Source organism: Eumetopias jubatus, unplaced genomic scaffold (genome assembly GCF_037043125.1).
Source record: "Eumetopias jubatus isolate StellerSeaLion01/CBP00866 unplaced genomic scaffold, mEumJub1_p1.0 scaffold_12, whole genome shotgun sequence".
Lineage (NCBI taxonomy): Eukaryota > Metazoa > Chordata > Mammalia > Carnivora > Otariidae > Eumetopias > Eumetopias jubatus.
Window position 1 is genome coordinate 101,214,538 of NW_028274818.1, and position 5,928 is coordinate 101,220,465.

Consider the following 5,928-nt stretch of genomic DNA (forward strand, 5'->3'; position numbering starts at 1 on the left):
CAATATAACTCCCCCCCGCCCCGCCGCCGGGGCTGTCCGCCGCGCCGCCTGATCGCAAATCTCACGCACGCACGCGCGCGCGCGCGCACGTATGCCGCGCCGCGCCCCGCCTGGGCCGACGGGCCGCTCCTGGCCCGGCGCGCTCTGCGGCCCACGTGGTGCGGCCGCGCGTTGGCCGGGCGCCTGGCCTCGCGCCCCCGCCCATTGTGTGCTGGCCCCGGGGCTTCACCCGAGGCCGCCGGCTGCCCCCGCCCCGCCCCGCCCGTACGCGCGGGCCGTGCTCTCCCTCGGGAAGCTGTGGCTGGCTCGGCACGCTCCGACGGCCCCTCCTGGGGCTGGCCCGGGACCCGGCGCCCGGCTCGCTGCGCTGTCTGCTGTCCCTTAGCATTTTGTACTCCAGACCTGGCAGGGCCCCGGAGGCCTGCTCCGCTTGGCCCCACTCCGACACCCTCTTCCTGGGCAAAGGGTTGCCCGCCTACACCAAAGTAAGGGCCACCTCGTCCAGGGAGCCCCCCTCCCCCTCCCGAGCTGGGCACTTGCTGAGAATGCACAGGGACGAAAGGCCCGGAATGGGTGAGGATCCGAGCGTGCGAGGCGATGGGGGTGCAGTTAGGAATCCCGCCTTCTGGGGCCTGTCTACTCGCAGCTTCGGTGTTGGTGATGGGTGGCGGTGTTGAGATTACAAAGCATAGTTTGCTGAACTAGCAAGAGTCGGCGCATCTCCCTTTGGCAGAGGTCATCGCGCTGGGAAAGAATTCAACACTGACTTGAATTTCATCGAGCTGTGGCACAGCGTGGATATGCAATGAGAATTAATTACACTGGTGCTTTCTCAGGTTTGTGATCGAGATTGTGTCTAGAGACAATTTAAAAGAACCTCGGGATTTTTGCGCTGTATGCTCAGTACTTTTATATGTAGGCAGTGTTTTGCTACTTTATCCCGGTGCTGGGATTGACAGCAGCTATTAAGTCATTTTTTGCTTTCATCTCTTTTTATCTCCAAGTGATAAAACCACTTTACTGTGCGATAGACCCCAAGTTACTTGGGCTCTGCCTCTTACTAGCTGTGTGACTTTGAGCAAGTTACTTAGCCTCTTGAGTGTCTCAATTATCATCTATTAAAGGGGAGGATATCACCCACTTCCTAAGCATTGTAAAGACTAGATGAGGAAATGTTGGGAAGATTCCTGGTGCACAATAATTTGTATTGAGCACTCATCTCCTATGGTGCCTGGCATCCTTATGGCTACTTGGTTTCTTCTCTCCTTGCAGAGTTTGAACTTGGACCCTCCCTTCACCTCTCTGCCCCATAACTCCATTATTCTTAAAACGTACCTAGATGCACTTGACTAAATGGAAACATTATTTTTATTTATTTTCTTGCAGTTTTACTGAGACCTTAATATTTATTCTCGAGTGGACTTACATTTTTTTATTATGAAGTCTCCCAGTGTGAAATCCTGGGGGACAGGAACCCATATTGGGAGTTCTCTGTCATCTCCCACAGGGCCCTACATGAGGGAGAAGGGGGGTAATCTATCATTAAGGAAATAAAAAGAGGGAAGACTTCTAGAAAGGCCGATGGCTGGGACTCTCCCGGTACTGGGACCATCCAGGGGTCATCCCCTTACTTCAGGCTTAATCCTCCTTTCTCTCTCCAGCCAGCACCCAGGGCCAGTCTCGGGCCACACTACTACTAGCTGAAACCCTTTCCCTTCTTTTTGGGTCTCCAGCACACAGCCTGCCTCCCACCCAGGATCCAGAGGATGGAAGCCAGCCCTAGAAAGTTCCATCCACATGGCACATGCCTCCCTGGCAAAGTTAGACACCCAGTCTCTCTTGAGGTTGTCCTCATGAGCTTTGGTCCTAATTTGTTCCCTAACTCCTGCAGAGTGCATACCCCAGTCTTTACCAGTTCCCGGAGGTCTGGGGGTTGGAGGCTGCCCCTGAAGGCCCAACCCAGATGCCACTTTCTCTGGGAACCTTTTGTGTAGTGGTGAGGCCTGTGCATCGAACTGCTTGTGTGTAATCCTGGCCAAGCCAGTAACTACTAGTGGTGTGACCTCAGGCAAATTGTGTCAACTGTCAGGTCTTTGTATCTAAAGCAGGAATAATAGTCATTGTGATCTCAGTTTTTAGCATTCGGCTATTTTTAAGTTCTGAAACGTTTTGTTGATGTGATGTTGTTACCTTATCTAAAATAACCCGAGTATGAATCATTTTTACGTTGAGATTAAGATCAGTGATTTAAATAGTCAATTTCTGTGAAAAGACATACTGATACTCTGCAAATATGTGCAGATCCGCTCCTGTGTGAATCTCAGTAAGCATCTATGTTGAGCTACCGCAAAGCTTCCGTTACAAGCATGTTACTCTGGGCCAGAGATTTTCCAAACAAGTGAATCTGAGGATGAGAAAAATGGAAATTGACTCGTGGAGTTCTCCATCTATACATGATGAACATAAAGAACAAAACAAAGCACTGAATATGCTGTCTTTGTAACCAAAACTATAGCCCACTAACACTAGAAGCGTGCAGACTTGGCAAAATAACTGAAAAAAAAAAAACTGTTTAGGGCGCCTGGGTGGCTCAGTTGGTTAAGCGGCTGCCTTCAGCTCAGGTCATGATCCTGGAGTCCCAGGATCGAGTCCTGCATCGGGCTCCCTGCTCGGCGGGGAGTCTGCTTCTCCCTCTGACCCTATCCCCTCTGATGTGCTCTCTCTCTCTCATTCTCTCTCTCTCAAATAAATAAATAAAATCTTTAAAAAAAAAAAAACCTCTTTAAAAAGATCTCGGGATGCCTGGGTGGCTCAGTCGGTTTAGCGTTTCTTGGAAAACTTGAGATCAGGGCATGCCATTGTCTGTGCACCCACCCGCCCATCCTGAATAGGAGCCAGAGCCCCTCCTGCAGTCTGCCCCCCTCCCAGCCCCTCCCTGTCTCTCCTACAGCTCTCAGCCCAGCCACGCTGGTTTCTTTGCTCCGTGCGCCTAATGCCCCAACCTTCGTGCCTTTGCACCTGCTGTCCCCCTAATACCCACATGGCATCCACCTTCGCTTGCTTTAGGCTTCTGCTCAGAGAAGCCCTGCCTAACTGCTCTACTTGAAATAGCAGCAGTCCCCAGTTCCCGCCAGCTCTTCTCTCACCTGAGATACCATCTATCGTTCTCATATTTAAGGTCTGTCTGTCCTGAGAACAGGGAGTTATTTGTTTGTTTGTTTTCGTTTTTGTTTTTGCTTGCTGGTAAGGTCTTAGCACCCACAGCAGGGCCTGTCTCATAGAGGATGCTCAGTAAATACTGGGTGCTTCTGTGGAGACAGGAATCTGATGAAAATTAGATTAAAAGCCTTTCTTCATCATCCCATTTCCTCCCGTCCGTCAACTTGCGTAGCATTGCAAAGAGCTTCTGCAGCCACTGGAGCTCTGTGGACCCAAAGACCCTGTGATTCAATAATGGCACCACTCATGTGCTCTATTAGGATTGTTTTTGACAGTTTTATTGAGATGTAATTCATATACTATATCATTCACCCATTAAAGTATATGATTCAGTGGTTTGTAGTATTACAGAGTTGTGTAACCATCAACACAATTTTAAAACATTTCCTTCCTTCCTTCCTTCCTTCCTTCCTTCCTTCCCTCCCCCCTCCCCCTCCCTCACTTCTTCCCTCCCTTCCTTCCCTTCTCCTTCCCTCCCTCCCTTCTTTCTTTTTCTTTCTTTCTTTCTTTTCTTTTCTTTTCTTTTCTTTTCTTTTCTTTTCTTTTCTTTTCTTTCTTCCTTCCTTCCTTCCTTCCTTTCCCTCTCCCTCTCCCTCTCCGTCTCCGTCTCCGTCTCTCTCTCTCTCTCTCTCTCTCTTTCTCTCGCCACATCCAGTGTGGAGCTCAGCGTGGGGCTTGAACTCCTGACCCTGAGATACAGACCTGAGCTGAGATCAAGAGTAGAACACTTGATCTGTTCTGGTGCCCCAGAACATTTTTATTACCGAAAGAATGGGCAATGCTTCCCTTAGTCTTAACTCCCAAATCCCCACCTCCTCCCCAGAGCTAGGGTCCAACTAATCTACCTTCTATCTTTACAGATTTGCCTATTCTGGACATTCCGTATAAATGGAGTCCTACAGTAGTTTGCGGTCCTTTGGGACTGGCTTCTTTCACTCAGCATAATGTTTTCAGGGTTCCTCCATCCTGTAGCATGTTATCAGTGTCTCGCTCTTTTTATTGCCAAATAAAATTTCATCGTATGAGTAGACCCCATTTTATTTATCCATTCTGCAGTTGATGCACATTTGGGTTGTTTCCATTTTTGGCCACGTATGAACAGTGCTGCTGTGAACATTTGTGTACAACTCTTTGTGTTGACTCGTTTTCCCTTCTTGTGGGTATACACCTAGAGGTGGAAATGCTGGGTCATTTGATAATTCTGTGTTTAACTTTTTGAGGAACTTCCAGACTGTTTCCCTAAGTGGCTGCACCATTTTACATTCCCACCAGGAGCGTGTAAGGGTTCCTGTGTCTCCCCATCCTCGCCAACACTGGTTGTTAACTGTCTTTTTGATTATAACCATCTCATGGATACAAAGTGGTATCTTGTGGTTTCGATGTGCATTTCCCTGATGGCCAGGAACATCTTTGCATGTGCTTATTGGCTGTTTATAGATCTTATTTGGAGAAATGTATATTCGGGTCCTTTGCCCATTTTTAAATTGGGTTGTTTATCTTATTATTATTGAATTGTAAGAGTATTTTATATAATCTAGATACAAGACCCTTATCAGACATATGATTTACAGAATTCTTCTCCCATTCTTTTTTTTTTAACTTTTTTTAATGGTGTCATCTGAAGCATAAAATTTTTAAATTTTAATCCTGTCCAATTTATGTATGTTTTATTTAGTTGCTTATGCTTTAAATATCGTGTCTAAAAAACCATTGCCTAATCTGGTCACAAAGATGCATGCCTATGTTTTCTTCTGGAGTTTTATAGTTTCAGTTCTTCTTCTTTTTTTTTTAAGATTTTATTTATTTATCTGACAGAGAGAGAGAGAGAACAAGCAGGCGGAATGGCAGGCAGAGGGAGAGGGAGAAGCAGACTCTCCTGCTGAGCAGGGAGCCTGAAGTGGGGCTTGATCCCAGGACCCTGGGATCATGAACTGAGCCGAAGGCAGACGCTTAACCGACTGAGCCACCCAGATGCCCTGAGTTAATTTTTTTTAATTTAATTTTATTATTATTTTTTATTTTTTAAAGATTTTATTTATTTATTTGACAGAGAGAGACACAGCAAGAGAGGGAACACAAGCAGGGGGAGTGGGAGAGGGCGAGGCAGGCTCCCTGATGCAGGGCTCGATCCCAGGACCCTGGGATCATGACCTGAGCCGAAGGCAGATGCTTAACGACTGAGCCACCCAGGCGCCCCTTAAATTTTATTTTAAAGTAGTGTCTACACCCAATGTGGGGCTTGAACTTAACCTTGAGATCAAGAGTTGCATGCTCCAATGGCTGAGACAGCCAGGTGCCCCAAGTTAATTTTTATATATGATATGACATAGGGCTTCAGCTTCATTTATTCGTGTGTGGCCATCCAGTTGTCCCAGCACCATTTGTTGAAGACTATTCTTTTCCCATTGAATTGTGTTGGCACCCTGGTCAAAAATCTTTTTTTTTTTTTAAGTAGGCTCCACACCCAGAGTGGAGCCCAACGTGGGTTTGAACTCATGACCCTGAGACCAAGACCTGAGCTGAGATCCAAAGAGTCGGATGCCCAACTGACTGAACCACCCACGCGCCCCTCGTCAAAAATCATTTTGTCAGCCTCCGTGCTAAGTATGGAGTCTGGCTGAGGATTCTCTCCCTCTGCCTCTTCCTCTGTGCCTTCCATTTGTGCCCTCTCTCTCTCTAAAATAAATAAATAAATGCTTAAAAAAATAA

General features: G+C 47.4%; 1 long non-coding RNA gene across 1 annotated transcript; it reads left to right on the forward strand.

Moving 5' to 3' along the window:
* Positions 1-142: 142 nt before the first annotated feature.
* On the forward strand, positions 143-5,928 carry LOC148162870 (uncharacterized). The gene is made up of 2 exons (XR_015766401.1): positions 143-836; positions 5,675-5,928. It is a non-coding gene; the product is annotated as an uncharacterized LOC148162870 (long non-coding RNA).